At 42.8% G+C, this 17,851-nt stretch overlaps 1 protein-coding gene across 3 annotated transcripts in view; it reads right to left on the bottom strand.

Annotated features, from left to right (window-relative positions):
• THSD4 (thrombospondin type 1 domain containing 4) overlaps window positions 1-17,851 on the bottom strand; it is a 299,851-nt gene that overhangs the window by 277,648 nt on the left and 4,352 nt on the right. Inside the window, exon 1 of one of the 3 annotated variants that reach the window (XM_048060302.2) lies at window positions 17,146-17,339. The exons of 1 other annotated variant lie outside the window; for it this stretch is intronic. The gene's annotated coding sequence lies outside the window, so the exon portion shown is untranslated. Of the gene's footprint in view, window positions 1-16,712; window positions 16,734-17,145; window positions 17,340-17,851 lie in introns of those variants that run through there. One more of the 3 variants, XM_048060303.2, reaches the window with a different exon arrangement.

Raw genomic sequence — 17,851 nt, 5'->3', positions numbered from 1 at the left:
CTATTAAATGATGTTAAATGAAAATCCTTTGGCTGGCATCCAAAAGTCTCTACATTCGCAAGACTTGGACAGAGCACCTTGCAGTGTACCAAATTTACCTAGCTCCATAATTTGTGTGTATATCCAATAGCTTGTACCGTAACTGATGACACCTACCAGCAGAGTTTTAATCTCTTCAAATATTCATTAATTACCTTAAAAGATACAGTTGTTGCTGAAAGCTGCGTGACAAAGTCAGCGTTAGACCTGAGGGAAGGTTCTGATGCTCAAATGGAGTGTACATTTTTGTTAAATCAGAAACTGCAAGTTACTCCGCCTAACCCTGAAGGTACCTCTCTGTTTTAGTTTAAAAACTTTAAAGTTCTCCTTCTGGGTGTGTCCAGAACTACTGCAGTCCAAGAAAGCTCTGTGCCTGTCTCCAATCTATTCTTGATCAAGATCCAGACGTTTTCATTCCTTTACCTAAAACCTCTCTCACACACACACAAAAAAACACACAGTCCAGTAAACATACTGCACAAACAGAGGCACGATCAAGCTTCGTAAATTCACAGGTGCAACTGCCAATGGCTTTGGAGGGTGGGACAGGCCCTGCACTGGCGGAGGGGCACAGCCTGGCAGGAGCTGGGGTGAAGGTGCCAGGTGCTCCAAAGTCGTGCTACTACAATGCAGGAGATGCACGAGAGTCCCTGAAACAACAACCCCAAATAAAACACTAACTGTGAGGTTGAGGGCAGTCCTGGAATAGTCTGAAATTTTAGTCCCATTTCTAGAGCTGGTCTTTTTTTTTTTTTTTTTTTAATTCCTGTAAATCTCAACTCTTCAAAAAACATTTTCAGCCATGTCAGTAGAATTCAGCAGAAAACCATGTAACCTGATTGTGTGGCAACCAAAAACATTTAGTTCTTTAAAACACTGGTAGACAATCTCAAAGTTGGGGAAATCCAATAGTGACCATATACCCAATGCCTTTACCGTATCTAGCCCAAAATACCCATGCACAACATGCATATTGTTGCCTGTAAAATACTGTCATGCTGGAAGACAACAATTCAGCCATTTTTGCTTTGGTCTTTATTAAATTATATATGATTTAATTAAAAATCTAACAGGTTGTGACATTAAGCTTGAAAATAAAGGGGGAAACTATAATAACAGGCACTCATTTTATACCTTGTAAGATAGTCATAATATGTATGGCAAGTAGGACCGGTTTCTTCAATATTTCTTTAGATTTCTTAATTTTTGTTACCATTGGTTATGTAGAATTAATGTAGTATTTGCTGAACACATATTATTAAGTAAAAAATATAAAAGTAAAAATATAATATCGAACCTGAGGCCAGAAAACCCAAAATCAAATCAGACATCAGAAAAATTGAATTATTCTTCAATTCTTTGAAATAATCCAGAAAAATGTCTGTTGTTCAAGACTGAGGCTGAACCAAGATCGCCATTTTAACTGCCTCTTTCACCTTTTGGAAATACTAGCTAATCTTCGCAAACATTGTATTTTACGTCCTCATGCGTGGTTTCTAGGCAAAAAACAAATATGTAAAAGGTAAAATGAATCACAGAAATGAGATCATAAATCTCTCTAAATTGGCAGGGAGATTCTTGGGATGTAACTCTGTGTGGAAACTATTGCAAACCTATCTCAAGTTCATTTCACGTTGACAGGCTGTGTAATTTTGGCCAAATCCCTGGCATTTTTTATTTTTTTTAACTGTGCTTAGTAACTACAATTTTTTTTACAAGAATGATCTCTTACGATGACAATTAATTTTGCTCTCCTTTAACATAACTTCTTTTCTACAACCTGAATATTCCAAAGCAAAGACGAAGAAGGGAATGCATATGTAAGAGGAAGGTAGAGGGATCCAGATTATATGTTAAAGACCATTTTCATAAAAACAATCTTCCTTAACTTTTCCATAAACCTGATCAACATTCATCTGACTCCTGGTAATGAACTAAAGAAATAGAAGCAGAAATGGTTAACAGCTTAAAAAGTCAGGTGGTTACCTGACACCTCTCTAAGCACCAGCTCAAAATACAGGTGAATCCTTTGGTATGACAAGCAAGAGAAATGGGCTTGTGGGAACTTTACTATGAGGAAATATCTGCGGTCCTGCCTGCAAAATGAGTAGCGAGAGCACCAACTGATTTTCAACAAGATGCTATTCTAAATAATTTTCTACCAAGTACAAGTAGCTGAAGTGGTGCTTTAGATGCACAGTTTATGCACTGCTTCCAGACCCTGTCCTTGCTTTGGAGACTCCAGTATAATTCCTGCTGTGACTGGTAGTTAAAATGCTCTAGCCAGTCATATTTAATTGAGAGAAGTACCATAAGCAGAATTTTAGTCTCCAAGTTTATTTATTTAGTAAAAGTCAGAACAATACAGAATAATACTACAGCTAAATAAAAACATCATACGATGGGTGAGCAATTGGCTAACGGGCAGGGCCCAAAGGGTTATGGTAAATGGGGCTGCGTCAGGCTGGCGGGCGGTCACCAGTGGGGTCCCTCAAGGCTCCATTTTAGGGCCGGTACTTTTCAATATTTTTATAAACGATCTGGATGTAGGAATAGAAGGTATTGTGAGCAAGTTTGCTGATGACACCAAACTTGGAGGAGTTGTGGACTCGAATGAGGGTGGAAAGGCCTTGCAGAGTGATCTGGATAGGTTGGAGAGCTGGGCGATCACCAACCGCATGAAGTTCAATAAGAGCAAGTGCCGGGTCCTGCACCTGGGACGGGGAAACCCTGGCTGCACGTACAGACTGGGCGATGAGACGCTGGAGAGCAGCCTAGAAGAGAGGGATCTGGGGGTCGTGGTAGACAGCAAGTTGAATATGAGCCAGCAGTGTGCCCTGGCGGCCAGGAAGGCCAACCGTGTCCTGGGGTGCATCAAGCACGGCATCGCTAGTAGGTCAAGGGAGGTGATTGTCCCGCTCTACTCTGCGCTGGTATGGCCTCACCCCGAGTACTGTGTGCAGTTCTGGGCACCACAGTACAAAAAGGATGTAAAACTGTTGGAGAGTGTCCAGAGGAGGGTGACGAAGATGGTGAAAGGCCTGGAGGGGAAGACGTACGAGGAACGGCTGAGGTCACTGGGTCTGTTCAGCCTGGAGAAGAGGAGGCTGAGGGGAGACCTCATCACAGTCTGCAACTTCCTCGTAAGGGGGTGTCGAGAGGCAGGAGACCTTTTCTCCATTAACACCAGTGACAGGACCCGCGGGAACGGGGTTAAGCTGAGGCAGGGGAAATTTAGGCTCGACATCAGGAGGGGGTTCTTCACAGAGAGGGTGGTTGCACACTGGAACGGGCTCCCCAGGGAAGTGGTCACTGCACCGAGCCTGTCTGAATTTAAGAAGAGATTGGACTGTGCACTTAGTCACATGGTCTGAACTTTTGGGTAGACCTGTGCGGTGCCAGGAGTTGGACTTGATGATCCTTAAGGGTCCCTTCCAACTCAGGATATTCTATGATTCTATGAATATTGATATTTCAAAGTACAGGAGTGCATTTCGGAGCTATTAGCAATATTAGTCTCCACTAATCTCTTCACTGATAACTAAGTCAAAGAAAATGAGATTTTCGTGAAGTAAGTCATGAAAGGAGAATAAGAAAGTTTTTTTCAGAACACAAGGTGTCTGAAATCAAAGGAAGTCTTCCAACTCTCCACCGAGTTTAGTTTGAGATTCCTCAAAAATATAGGCTTGCAACAGCATTTTATTGCAGTTTACATGAAGAGCTAATGACGGCTCTCAGAGGACCTAACACCTTTTGGATGAAAACCAAAGACCCACCAGCCTCGCTCAGAGTTATAATACATACTGCTTGAAAAACTCATAGGAAGCAAATCTTTCTGTATAGCTAATTGAAGACACACGTACAGTGTATTTCATCAGTATAAGCAGTTATTTCTAAGGAACACAGCTGGGAGACACCTCTCTCACAAAGTAAAAACCATGTTTGTTCTATGATTATTGTGCAGGTAGAAGATACCTGCCTTTTATAGCAAGGAAACATTATTTTCTAGCCAACTGTTTAAGAACTTCTGTATGGCAGAACACAACTCATATTTTCAATTTTTAAACGATTGACCATGAGAATTAAGCTTTCAAACTGTTCAATAAACATAGCAAACACATGCTCAAACGTCAACATCCTCTACACTGAAAAAAAAGGAACAAATTTAGAAGACTGTACTTCAGAGAATAATTTTTTGGTGGCCTGAGCATCAGGCACCATTCAGCAGCATACATCGGTAAAGATCAAGTGTCCCTCCTTGTGACGACACCTTTTGAGATCTTTCATTGACTAGCATATACAAGCGCGCATCATTAACCTACCTCACCTAACTTTCTGCATGACTCCAACGCAAACAAAAAGCCTGATGTGAAACTACCCATTCTCTAAAGTAGGGCTGATCCATACTAACACGACAACAGGAAGAGCCAGCAGTGCTCTGAACACACACACACACGCATGTCCAACAGTCAAAACCCTGAACTTCATAGCTGTGATTTTCAAAGGAAGAAATTAAATAGCAGCTGAATGCTCAGATTTACCACTGTCCTCACAAAAAAAAAAAATAAATCATGTGCCTGTCAAGACAGTACCTGAACACATGCAATGTCAACATACTAACTTTCACAATGTTCCTCCTCCTCCTCTTCTGCTTTGAGAATTCCACAGGTGTTTGGGGCACCAGTGATCGCACACAACAGGGGGAAGAGTATGTGACAGAGACTTGAAATCTTTGCTTGCTTATTCAGAAAAAAATCTTTTCTTTGGAGTACCAGTGGAGGAGACATCACTGTGCAGAAGTAATGCCTCCAAATAACAATGCTTTCTAGTAATACTTATACTTCGTTCCAAAGCAGACAAGTGATAAAGCTGGATCTGTAGAGGGACACACCAGTAATCACATCAAACCACTTTTCAAGCTCGCTAGGCAACCCCGAATGGAATCCTTCCTAGTCCCTGAAAGGGATTGCTATAGATCACCCGAGTGAGCACAATGAGCAGAGCTTTGTCAAAGCTGACTAAATATTTCTCTTCTGCATAGCTATTCAAGTCCCTTATTGCCAGAGATGCTTAATTTTCTACCATAAAACCTCATGCAGCAGAACAGAAACTGACTGGAATACGCATCTGTAAACATAACACAGGCATCCACTGAAATTACCATTGAGATCCTTGGGGCTCATTTCCACATTTAGGTTACAACTCCAAGAACTTCTGTAGCATTACTCTCTGTGTATGGAGCTATAAAATGGGATAAAAGTCATCCCGGGAGATTTCAGAGATTTCTCTGCTTTGTATGTAACACTCTTGTGTGGGTTACACATTCTAAAGAAAGGCTGGATTTCCCTCCAGAATCGAGCAGGACTTCAACACACAACTCCTTTACTACAGAAGAACAAATTAAAAAATATATATTTTTTTTTTCAGTATGGGTAAAAGTAACGTAATTCAGCATCAGTTTATTAGCCCGTCTACTTGCAGACAAAGAAAATACGGATATCAAGGCTACAGCCAAATGAGTATCTTGCTCCAACACATTCCAGCTGCTAGGGCAAAGGAAAAGGTGTTGGTAGTCTGACAAGTATACTGCTGTGACTCGATGCAGCGCTGCACTGCAGAGCACTGGCTTCCTGTACTCCCTCTGATGGAGATTAATGTGGGCGCACATCCCAAAATAACTCATCAAATCCTCTTCTACACAAGTTTTCAAGGACAAGTGTTTTAACATACATTTCAATACTGCCATAACTGAAGGGAAAAACAACACTGGCTATCTACTGACGTACATTTTGTACTAACTCACATCCAAAAAAGTGACGAGGGCTTTTGTAACAAACACTGAACACGAAGAATGTCTTCTTCCTTTTGGTCCTCTCCTGCAGTCAACAAACCTGACTGCTTTATGTTGGCAAAAAGATGAGATTTCTTTTTTCCTTCATGCAATTCCCACCTGAATCGAGCGCCCCTTGAAGTGACCACCACTGCTCAGGCACCAGTACTGCTGCAGCCCAGCTGCCATGGAAGAACCAGGCAATGCCTTTTAGCCATTGCACTGCCTGGGGGGGTGCACAGATGGAGGAGTACCATCTTCTCAGGAGCTCAAAGATTCAGGGAGACTGTCCTCTAACATTTGGGAGAATCTGGATACTGAATATCTTCTGAATAGGGGCAGTATATGAGAGCAACATCTGTTTCAACTAGCTACTGGCCAGATGCAAGGATGTAGAAGCTTTGCAGGCACCTACATGGGGATATGTTTTAGGGACCACTGAAAAACAAGTGACATATGTCCAGAGCAAGTAGTGCAGTGATACTACAGAATTCAGAGAAATTCTACACATACCTTTGCTGAATAAAACATAGGTCAACTGCTCGGGTCTGTTCTGAAGGAGATTCCATATACCTAGTAGCAAGACTTGCGTGCCAAGCTTTATTTCTAAGAGTCAGTACAGATAACGATTGCTAGATCATGGACAGAAACACAGCTCACCATCTTGCATAGGACACTTCAGAGACTATGCTCTTGAAACATCTTAAGTAACATTTTTATTAATTAGTTCAAGTTATTTTGTTATTATATAACGCTACAAGAGTGATGAGATTCTAACTTCGCATTAAAACCCTCTCAGATCTGAAGCTCCCCACATACAGGTATGGAAATGCAACAGTCAAATTCAACGATTTATTGCTTTCCTTTATGTTCCTACATAATGACGAATAACAGATCTAAAGAGAGGTCTTAAGAGACCACTGCGAAACTAAGTATTTCTCTCAAAATTTTGAAACAATACCTGAGAATTTAAAGCCAACATGAAATTGTAAACTATCAATGGATCTCTGAAAGTCAACTACAATAATGGCAATAAGAAGTATTGTAGATCTTTTGCAAATATTAAATTCTGCATGTAAATAAGCAATATAGGTGTAACACAGAGAAACCACTGAGGAACTGTCCCACGGGCTTTTATTTAGCTTTCTCCCACAATGAAATCAAGAAGAGGGACACAGCATAAAACCAACAGACATCAATAACCTTATCCTCTGAATTTGTTTTAAACGTCTTACAAAAAGTCCACTGTTGCAAAAACAAGGTAGGCAACCAAGAAAGTAGCATCAAATTCCAATTGTTTTATGCTTTTACCATTTAAAGAGGCACATTTGCAGAGGTGCAGCTCTTCTTTATGTGAAGATGTTAGTGAAGATGAAAAGCAAAACACCAAGTAGCCAAACTTTAACAAGAATTAGGGATGACAAACAGCAGTATCATTGTATCTTTAAGAAAGTGAAATAAAGACACAACACAACTAATAACAGCAGAAGATACGTAAAATCCATGCGTTCAGAAACCCAGAAAAAATTATGTTCTCAGTTATATCCCTTGAGACTGAAGTCACTGAATGTAATTCTCCTCAAGCCTTTATTCAGATCAGGTTCGGTGCAGGCGTCTAGAAAATTCCTAATGTTTGCACCAATCATACCTCCATGTGGTGAATCCTCCTGCCACCTGCATTTGAGAAGTGAACTGCAAGATCCTTTGAGGGTGGGAAGCGGGAGCTGTTCATTCTTACCCTGTCCATTTGAGAGGGATTATAGACATCCTACAAACCTTGTCCTGCTGCTATGCCTCATGTGCTCTGGTGGTCCACATGACAGTTAGTATTTCAGTCCATTTAATGTAAACTGCATAAACTGTTACGCTCCTACAGGAGATATCAGGCCGTGACAGAAAACTCTAATACAATCATACATTCATATAATCATAGGTTATCAATCACTGAGCAGCAAAATTGAAATATCTTACTAGCTGCAGATTAAAAAGCTGCCTATCAGTAAAGGAATAGTTTGGCAGATGCCATGCAGTGGTATGTGAAGAATGAGTTTAGGGTTGACAGATAAAAGATACTAACCTCACAAAATCCGCAACAACCATTGTCACCCTTGCTAACAGCATTAATACATAAAAATAATGAGTCAGGAAAACTGTATTCCTCTGACTTGCAGCCATCCTTTCCATGTCAGGTTTCAGCCTTGACTTTTTCCCAGCCTATCAATAAACCTGCTACATTTTTTTCAAGAGGGTTTTTTTTGATAGTAGGTCTAAGACTGAACTGCATAATCTGACTATGAAAGAAATGAACTGACTTTGCCATTTCTAAAATCATTTGCTGGATCTGAAGCATGAGTACCCACTCTCACATCTGCAAAAGAAATGTGGGTTGAAGAGAAAAATCAATAAGAAGCATAGACTTGCAAAGAGAGGTTGAAGGAAATCTCCCTTTTAACAAACCAGCTGCAGGGTTCAGTCACAGCACAGTGCAAGTGTTACTGTAACCTGCTTCCCCACTTACTAGCCATACACAACTTCATTTAGGTGAAGCTAATCTCTTAGCAACCCCACTTTGAAACACAGCAGTTTGAGCAAAATTGTTACACTTAGTTTTAAGGGACCCTTCATCTCTCAACTCAAGAGCACACCTCGATTAGGAGGATACCAACAAGGGGAAAGCACAAATACCACTGTAGTTACCCACTGACAGTATACACAGCCTTCTGGCAGTCTGTAAAGCCAGTGATGATTTCACACTGAAGTATTTCTTTATGCCTATATACAAAAAGTGTTTTAATGCATAAGCACCTTTGCGCACTATCTCCATTGATCAGGTGTAGCTTAAAACTGATACCTACTATTTGTAGTTTCAGACTCAGTAGTGATGCAAGTCACAACAAAATCCACTCTCACCTTTTACCTCTTTTCTGACCACAATAAATGCAGTTTCCAAAACTCATCTACAACACAGAAGCCTCTGCCATCACCATACCATGCTTCAGGAACTTTTGTAACCCTCTTTGCCCAAGCAAACCTATTCAAGTGGTTGGGACTTTGCCTAAGTAAAGTAGGAATGAAGAATTCTGAACAGAGCCTTCATTGTGTCAGGTAAAAAGAAATCAAAGGTCATCTCTTGGCAGTAGGGCCTGAACTTATTTGTGCTGGAGGGCAGGTTAGTAGAGTGCACTGACCTTCATCTGACATCACTTGAAGCTTCAGGAAAAATATCCAAGTGCCTACAAAACTGAAAAACAGGGATGCAAAATGTGAGAAAGAGATTTCTTGGCTTTTCTTGAAAACAAGCACAGCCAATTGCAAACTGCTGGGAAAGAAAACAGAATAACTCCTTCAACAGCATGGACTTCAGATGCTGCTTTAAATATTCCCTATGCAGAGAGTTTAACAGGCAGAGCATGAAAGATCAGTGAGGATTTCAAAAAAAAAAATAATAAAAGAGAGACTGAGTTTTATATTATTTTTTAAGTCAGCAGTTAGCATTCACTGCTGTTTAGCATATTGCTTAAAGTCAGAAAACGTCAGGTTTTATACAGTGACCTGAGATCTTCTAATGGAGTATCAGCTGCTGGAGATAGAGAGAAAACTTGCTGAAAGGAATGCAACCCAAGTGTAATCTCTCTCTAGGCGGTACTTGACACAGGGGTTCCTGGTTAAGCGTAAAACCTGTATGGTCTGAGTACATGGGAATTCTGAAAAGGCCTTGTAACATAACTTTAGAAAAAAGGCAAATCAAAAAGCAGAAACACACCAACCAAGCCCACCTTTCTGAACCTGCAATTGCCAGCAAGATACATTTGGAAACTGTTTCTCCCCCTCTTCCATTTCAAAGCAACAGAAACAAATCACAATTTAATCACAAGCAGCATGGTTCAAAAGAAGTCAGCTCATTTTCTGGCCAATTCTAACAGTATTAAAGCAGCAACAATATTTCAGACCTTTCATGCCTTCATCATTCAAAAACTGCATTTTTTTTCTTGTTGCAATTTATTATTAATTATAATTATTTAAGTTTCAAACACGCTTACATGTTACACATTCACTCCGGTGTAATGAATTTGGCCAGCAACAAATACAAGAAACTTTACAACGACAATTACAGCAGCATTGGCAGTGCCTAAGTAATACATCTGAGCTTGAGTATGAAAAATTTTAAATATTCTTCTGAGAAGCAACCAAAGTACTTCAAACTTCTTAATGCCAATGCGAGTAAAAGCCTGAACTACAAGTAGGAGGGGGGAAAAAAAAAAAAAAGAGAGAAAGTCTTTCTGCTGTGCAATATTGTGTTAATTAGTACAAACGATATCTGAAGTACAAGAATATAGGAAATTATATTTTTAATGTCTGGTTATCACAACAAAAATCAAAACAGACATCCAGCCTTAACCCCTGCGTTTCAACACGTGAACAGTATTTTCTGGGCTGTCAAAGCTGAACAATACTAACAGTTAATGGTTAACACACCATTCTTTCAAATCCTTATTCTTCTGCTGTTCTAGTTAAGCGTTTAAATTCCACACACCAGTCCTGAAGATCTGCAAGGCGATTTGCTCGCTGTTCCACATTCACTTCCCTAGTGGATGTAGCTTCACGGAACTACAGGAACATGAGACAGCCTTCACTGCTGCCAGATTAAGTTATTGTATCCATTCCATGTAATTTATCATCCTTTTGGTCAGCTTGTGTCCTGGGATGTCATTTTGTTGTAATTAAGCAGGGTGGGATTGGACTGGCTCTTGCTTCCCTTTGCCAATCTGATAAGCAAAATCATTTCTTCTTTTTACTTTCGTAGAAACTAAATTTACCAAACAAAAACCCAAGTATAACATACAACCAACTGCTAGAAGTATGACCTTACCAAACCAGGACTAGAGCAATCACCTTTACCATGGGAAGAAAAATTCAGGACATCTGTAAACTTTCCAAGTCAACATTTACTCACAGACTACTGTCAACAGTTTTGCTGAATTTGCCATCTAGAGAGAGAATTTTCCTTCCACGCACTTCTCGCCAGCTAATCCAAATGGAGTCACAGGGGAATCTGCCTGATTCAGGATTACAGATTTTAGTCATACCGTACTTGAGAATCTAAGTGACGTCTTTCTCCTGGGGGAGCAGTATTCTTCCATGCTCACACAGATCCAAGTGCTGATCCAGCAGGGCCTGGCACAACAGATGTTTTTTCATGAGGATGTGGCTTTCATGAAGAAGAGCGTTTAAAAGGGGCTTCTTTATCTGGCCTCTTCCCAAAAACAAGAACAGAGATATCACGGTTCAGCATGGACATCGTGACCCACATAGAAAGCAACTGGCAGGAAACCACTTTACTTCTGCACAGGGCTCCAGGCAGCATCCTCCAGGCTCACAGCACCCTTTCTTTCAGCCAGTCTTCTGTTCCTGTATCTCACACCAGGCGACGCAGTCAAAAAGGACAGCAAGGTCCAAGCAAGCAAGGTCCAAGGTGTCAGCACGCCCAGCAGCATCCCTGCCAGCTACACTGACACAGACAAATTTGGCAAGATTCTGCTCATGACCAGGTTTCTCTGGTCAACTTCGTCTCTGTACAGCAGAGGTCAATACAGCCCCTCGGAGATGGAATAGGAAAGTTCAGAAGTTGAAAATCCCGTCACCACAACAGCCATGCCTTTGAATTTAACACAAAGGGAATATTCTTTTCTTATTTACTGCAATATTTTAAGAAGTCTGGGTTTAGAAAAAAAGCACTAATTAAGTAAGTGAAATCAACAAAAATGCAGTAAAAAAACATAGCTTTCTGAATTGCTCTCTACACTTAATCACAGATGTATAAAATGCAAGACATAGTCAGTCAATGCAGTCTTACAAGAAAGGGAAACAGAATCACAGAATTAGTGAATAAGCCTTTTGCTGATCCTCTGTAAAGGACTGAACTTCTACCAAGTCCTGTATTTAAATATGATTATTTTGTATCCAGAGAGTCCCCTGAAGGCCCCAGTTCGGGGAACTGACTGTATGACAAGCACTACTCCCATTAAAAGAACAAGTTACTAGCTCTTGCACTGGCAAAGACTGCAAATGTAAACTCTGGAGAGCTCAGAAAACATGAAGTCAGATATATTCAGTTTAGAATGTCAGGAGTTGTAAACCTACCTCATGATTCTCGGGCAAATCTACCTCTACTTTCCTAAATGCTACGTGAAGCAGTACTGCCCACTTAACAGGCTGCCAGGGGGCCAGCAGTTGCAGCTTCTGGGACCCAGCTACCTGTTATGACCCGACTAGCAAAATGAATTTCCAGAGCTCTGAAGCCATTTCTTCTTCCAAATCAGATGAAGACATTGGATGGATCTGTGCTGATAAAGCCTTCCTCCCTGCTCCTTTTATAAATAAGTTGTAACTTGTCTATTTGTTTCAGTGTTCCTCAGAATTCACAATTATTATGTTGTAGGACATTCGCTGTTCCTGGTGAAACAAAATTTCGTTTTGATTTCTGTTTCACAGACAGTTCTGCTGAAGCGACGATACGGAAAAACATTTGAGGGAAGAAGGGCTCCACACATTAGGCAGGGCTAACCTCCAAGACTGCAGTCATACCAACACTTGAAAATACTCATGCTTAACACTAATTGATTCATGCAAGTTGGGAATATGAGCCGAAGCCCGAGAAAACAGTTGCATTCATGCATTCTGCCAATTCATTTTTCACCAGCTACAGAGGTAATCAGAGAATAAGAGTTTATCACAGTTCAGACACAGCATTAGACCCACTGGAGAAATAGAGTGCTGCTTGCTTGTAGGACCTGGAGATGCGCAGACTTAGCTCCTTACGTGTGAATGCAAGTATATCAACAGATGGGCTTTAAAGATATTCTGAAACGATCCTTTAAAGTGCCACTGCAATTTCAAAACATTCTTTCCAATGGCAAGAGCACATCACATGGGAATGCCTTGATCCAAAAGCCATCGAAAATACTGATAACCTTTTCCTTGACTTTATTGGCCCTTGGATCAGAGTTTTAAAGAAAACAGATAGCGGTTCTTATACTTACTGAGAAAAGAATCCACAGAATCAATGGAAAAAAGTCCCTTTTAAAACCAATTTTTCCATATAAGGAGTATGGAATCTTCCTGTGAAGGGAAATTCCAAAACCAGGACCAAAATAAATACTGAAGTGGGATGCCAAGAAGTAGCTGCACAGGACTGATGTGAAATAGCCCATGAGCAAGTCCTTGAGCTGCAATTTGAAGAAACACAGCAATAAACCTTGGAGACACATGCTACATCATTTGTTTTTGTTCCTATCCAATAGATCTTTTTATTCCAGTGCCTTTTTTCTTTTTTTTTTCCTTTTTTTTTTTTTGTGGTTGTTTTGCTTTGTTTTTAAAAAGCTTAAAGCTATCTGCATGAGAATTTTACCTTCTGGAAATCTAACAGTTAGCCAATATCCTGTGATCATCTTACCTTGTTCAGAGATAAAGGAAAAGGAGAAAGATGCCGGTAAGACTTGATCAGCAGCCCAGCAGGTCGCAGAAACCCATCTTCTGGCGATTCACAAACATATCACCCGATCAACAGATAAAGCTACTTCTCTTGCACAAGGATCAGATCCAGATCCTATTAGACCTGGAATATTTCTAGTGCAAGAACAGTTCCTGCCAAGCAGCCCCACATCTGCCCTTTGGTACTGCCATTTGGAAGAACGTAAGGGATGTCAGGAGATGGTGTTGACAAGCGCTGATTGCTTAACAGCAACCAAAGCTATGAACACTGACCCATCTCTGGGAATGCCCTAACCCTGCAGGGAGAAGCTACACAAATGAGATGTGTGACATGACACTCACAAGTCCCCAAGAGAAAACTGGGTGGGACAGAACATTCCACTAGGAGACAACCAAGTTGTTTCAAATTACAGGATTTATATCTGCTATTGCCAACTAACACAAAGAACACAACAACAGCAAAATCAGGCAACTCTGAAGCATGCAGTTTCAGCTACAGTCCCTTTATACAGGGTAAGACATGAGGCCAAATTCAGTGACCATCAAATCGCTCTGCTAAGTGATTTTTTGTCTTTTTTATTTACATCTGCTTACCACCTCCCTAACTAGCATTTTAATTTAAATACATGCATTCTCCCTAAAAATGTAATGCACATAAACTGAAATTTCTAGTGAAATGTACTATTCTGAATTCAACAGGAGTTACTTAAATGCAAAACACACAATAATCAACTCTTACGTAACCTAATACAGATTAGCAATGCACAGTCGTGTCCTTTGGTCACATATTTAAACCACATAAATTCATAACCAAATTAACTTTCTTATTAACCTGATTCATCCTCCAAACTGCATTATCACCACATTACGCTGATTTCTAAACTGAAATGAAGCGATAAGTGAATTGTGTATGCACCTGGTAAAGAGAACAAGATTCTTCACTGGATATGTTTTCCAGCTAGGTAAGGGAGAGGAGAGCACTGTGATCGTGGGAAGTGTTTCACAACTAAGAGTTACAAAATGTTTTGCCTATCTACAGAGACAGAAGTGACACCGTCAGGTCCAGGATACTGACTACACAAAAGTTGGTCTGATCCAGTAAGTCTTCTCCTCTTACCTTTTTCCTACTTGGAAAAAAACTAAAGCCTTCTACAATTGAAGCCTGTTACCATAATACAACACTACAGGGGACAAAGTTAATATTTTTATGCATGGTTGACTTTCGAGTTTTCTGAATTTTTAAGTGCTTAACCATCAAGCCTTAATGTTCTCTAAGGGAATAACTCAGAGTCCATAGGAGTCTCTACATGGACTGCACTTAAATTTAGACCATAAACCAATTTTTAAATTAAAAAAAAAAAATCCTAACACCACCAACTGTCTGGCTGAAGATTATTCACGTCTGTTTTCAACAATTGTCTCTGTCAATGCTCTGAATATCACACATCTGATTTAACATCACAGACTGCCATGCTGAAAATCTGTTTTTCTGCTGTCATTGCACAGAATCACAACTCTCAGGCCAATTTAAATCTTCAAGATGATTCAGTTCATTTTTGTTTAGTTTTCAGGCTTAGTTTAACGCAGGTTTGCCTAGCACAGTTACTCATGTTATTCTACAGCAAGAGCAAAGGTTTTATACTGCAGTCATAAAACTCATCATTACATACCAGCAACCTAATTAACTTTCTGCAATTAAGTCTGCTGGAGCTCTGAAAGAACCTGTTGTATGGAGTGTGACAGGAAAAAAAATCTTGCACCATGCAACACCTCGTAGTCCAAGTGCTTCCAAGAGTCAGAGTCATGAAAGAGAAGTAACACCCCGGATCCCAATGGAACTGTTCCAGATCAGAGTGACCAGGGATTAGCCCTGCTCCAAAACAAAACCTGACAAGCTCTGTTTGGGACAGAGTTAGGACAAATAACCTAAGCTTCTTGCCTACGTTCACTTCAAAGGCCTCTCTATATATAACTCAAAACAGCAGATCTCCTACTTCTAGCATTACTAAATATTCTCGTTTTCTAGCACTTTTCTCCTCAAAAGGCACTCTTTCTTCCTAGCCTACCTAGATCCGCTGTCCCACCAGAATCCTTGGGAGAAAAGTGATGGAAGAGAAACCAAGAATCACAACTGTCTAATGAACTTGAGCAATACCAAGCTTCATTTTAAATCCCTGATAATATTGAATGGGTGGAAATTGCATCAACCAGGAGATTACTTCTAGTCGTTTGCCAGAAAGAAGTCCAATTTGGCAAGCTGCATCTGGACAGACCGGGTTGTTAGAGTGCATTGGCAGCTCCACAAACTGCACTGAACTCAGATAAATTTTGGGCCATTTTCAGGTCTTGGTCTTACCACAGAACAGGAAAGGATGACAGAAGAAACAAGCACAGCATATTGACAGAGTATTAAGCACCCATTAGGAGACTATTTCATCCATGGCATTACACCCTTGTATTAAGCTACAAACAACCAGTTACTTACATAGTAGTTTCTGATTAAAAATAAATAAATCACACTGATTCATCAACTGATGACCACACAGTGAGTTGCAAATATTTCTGCTGCTTTTGTTGGCTCTTCACATAATTGATGCGCCTACTTAAATTTGTCACGTCTGCTAGCAGAAATCAGCATGCTGCTGTGTAACCCACGCTGCGCTGAGGTCTTCAGTATCACTTAGTTTTGCTGATCCCTTGATCAAAAGGAAAAATAAATGAAAGAATGAAAACACACAGAAAAGGTGCTGTCACTGGTAGGAGATACGGAAAAACTCCCATACAAGAAGTAACTAAAAAGCTAAGAATGCTTTATTTTGAGACTAAGTTGGAGAAATAAGAACGTAGTCCTGAAGAGGGCACAAAGACAGCAGTAGAGAACGAGTATAATTTGTTTTATAAGGAATGAACAGTATGAGGCAGTAGATTTGAAATAAGTCAAAGGAAGCAGTTTTCCACACAACACGTTAATCTGCGGAACACGCTGCTGCCAGGTTTTCTGAACAGTTCAGGCTTCTAACAAGAGGGGAAAAAAGGAGAGAAATTAATGGGAAGTCCATCGAGGGCCATTAAGCACACAAGCGTGGATAGTGACAGATGAAAAATCCTAAAGCTATCAAGGTACTCTGAGATCACCTCCCTGTGCTGCGTTCGCGCACCCTGCAGCCTACCCGCCTCACCATCCCTCCCTCAAGCGCTGCTTGAACCTAAGCGCAGGGCAGAGCCTAACAAAGCCAGGCGCAGGGCAGCGTGAGGAGAACTACACAACGCCAAACGCACTTCACGCTCTGCGCGCTGTGTTTAGATATACCAGAAGACCTGGCCCAAAGCAAGAAAAAAAATTGCGACATACGTTCTTCATGAGAAAAGTTACTTTCTTCTCGTACTCCCTCGCAGAAGCCGTGCTGGATGCGGCTCGGACTACGTGCGGGGAACTCGGGGGGACGCCGAGGGGACACGGAGCCGCCCCTCACGCAACCGCGATGCAGCCTCTGGAGACGGGCAGCGCGAGGAAGGCGGCTGCGGGACGGCTCCTTACGCGGTCAAAATACGACCAAAACGCGAGGCACCGGCGCTGGGCAGCGCACACCAGCGAGCTCTGGCAGCCGGGGAAGGCTGCGAGCCCCCCGGGCTGGGGCTGTGCCCGAACAGCCGGGGAGGAGAAGGCAGCGGGCAGCCGCGCCGAGCCCCGGCCCCCCGGGCACTGCCCGCGTCCCCGCGGGACACCGAGCGCGGCCACCCCACCTGGCGCGGGGCTCGCCCCTCAGGGCCTCGCCTCGCCTCACCTCAGGGCGCCGGCGTCCCCGGCGGCGCAGGTCCCGTCCGGCCGCCCCGGGGCGAAGGCGCTGCGTCCTGCGGGGGCGGGAGGCTGGCACCCCAGCGGCCTCCGGCGCATGGGAAGCGGCGCCCGCTCCGCCGGGAACCTGCCTCGGGTCCCGCGGCCGCGCTCCGGCGTTCCCGGGGCTGAGGGACAGCCTCTGGCCGCCGCGCCTCTCCCCTCGCTCCCGGCTGCCTCCGGCGCCAACGGGAACGGCGGCGCCGCCCGCTCCTGGCTGCCACCTGGCGGCCGCGCCGCCCGCCGGCACCCCGCCGGGGCGCGCCCCGACCCGCCCCGAGGCGCGGAGCGGCCTGGCCGCGCTCCGGGAACCGGCCAGGGGCAGGGCGGCCGCCGCCGCCTGAGGGAGCGGGGCCGCTGCGCCGACGTGCCGGGGGGGAGGCCGGGCATGGCGGGGGGCGCGCTGGGCTGCGCCGGCCTCTGCCCTGCCTCCGCCGCGGTACCGCCGCGTACACGGCCCAGCACCTCAGGAAACGTGAGGGCGGCTGCTGCCCCCCTCGGTGCGGGGTGAAGGCTGGCTGCCTCGGGCTACACCGCTCGGCACCTGGTAACACCTCGCTCTTGCCCCTCTTTGGCCGAAGGGCTGAGACCTGAAACCAAGCCCGTCGTCAGTGTTACACTGGCTACCTCTTAGAAGCGTAGACGAGAATCTATTT

Source organism: Anser cygnoides, chromosome 11, assembly GCF_040182565.1.
Source record: "Anser cygnoides isolate HZ-2024a breed goose chromosome 11, Taihu_goose_T2T_genome, whole genome shotgun sequence".
Taxonomy (NCBI): Eukaryota; Metazoa; Chordata; class Aves; order Anseriformes; family Anatidae; genus Anser; species Anser cygnoides.
This window is presented reverse-complemented; position numbering and strand designations above follow the sequence as displayed.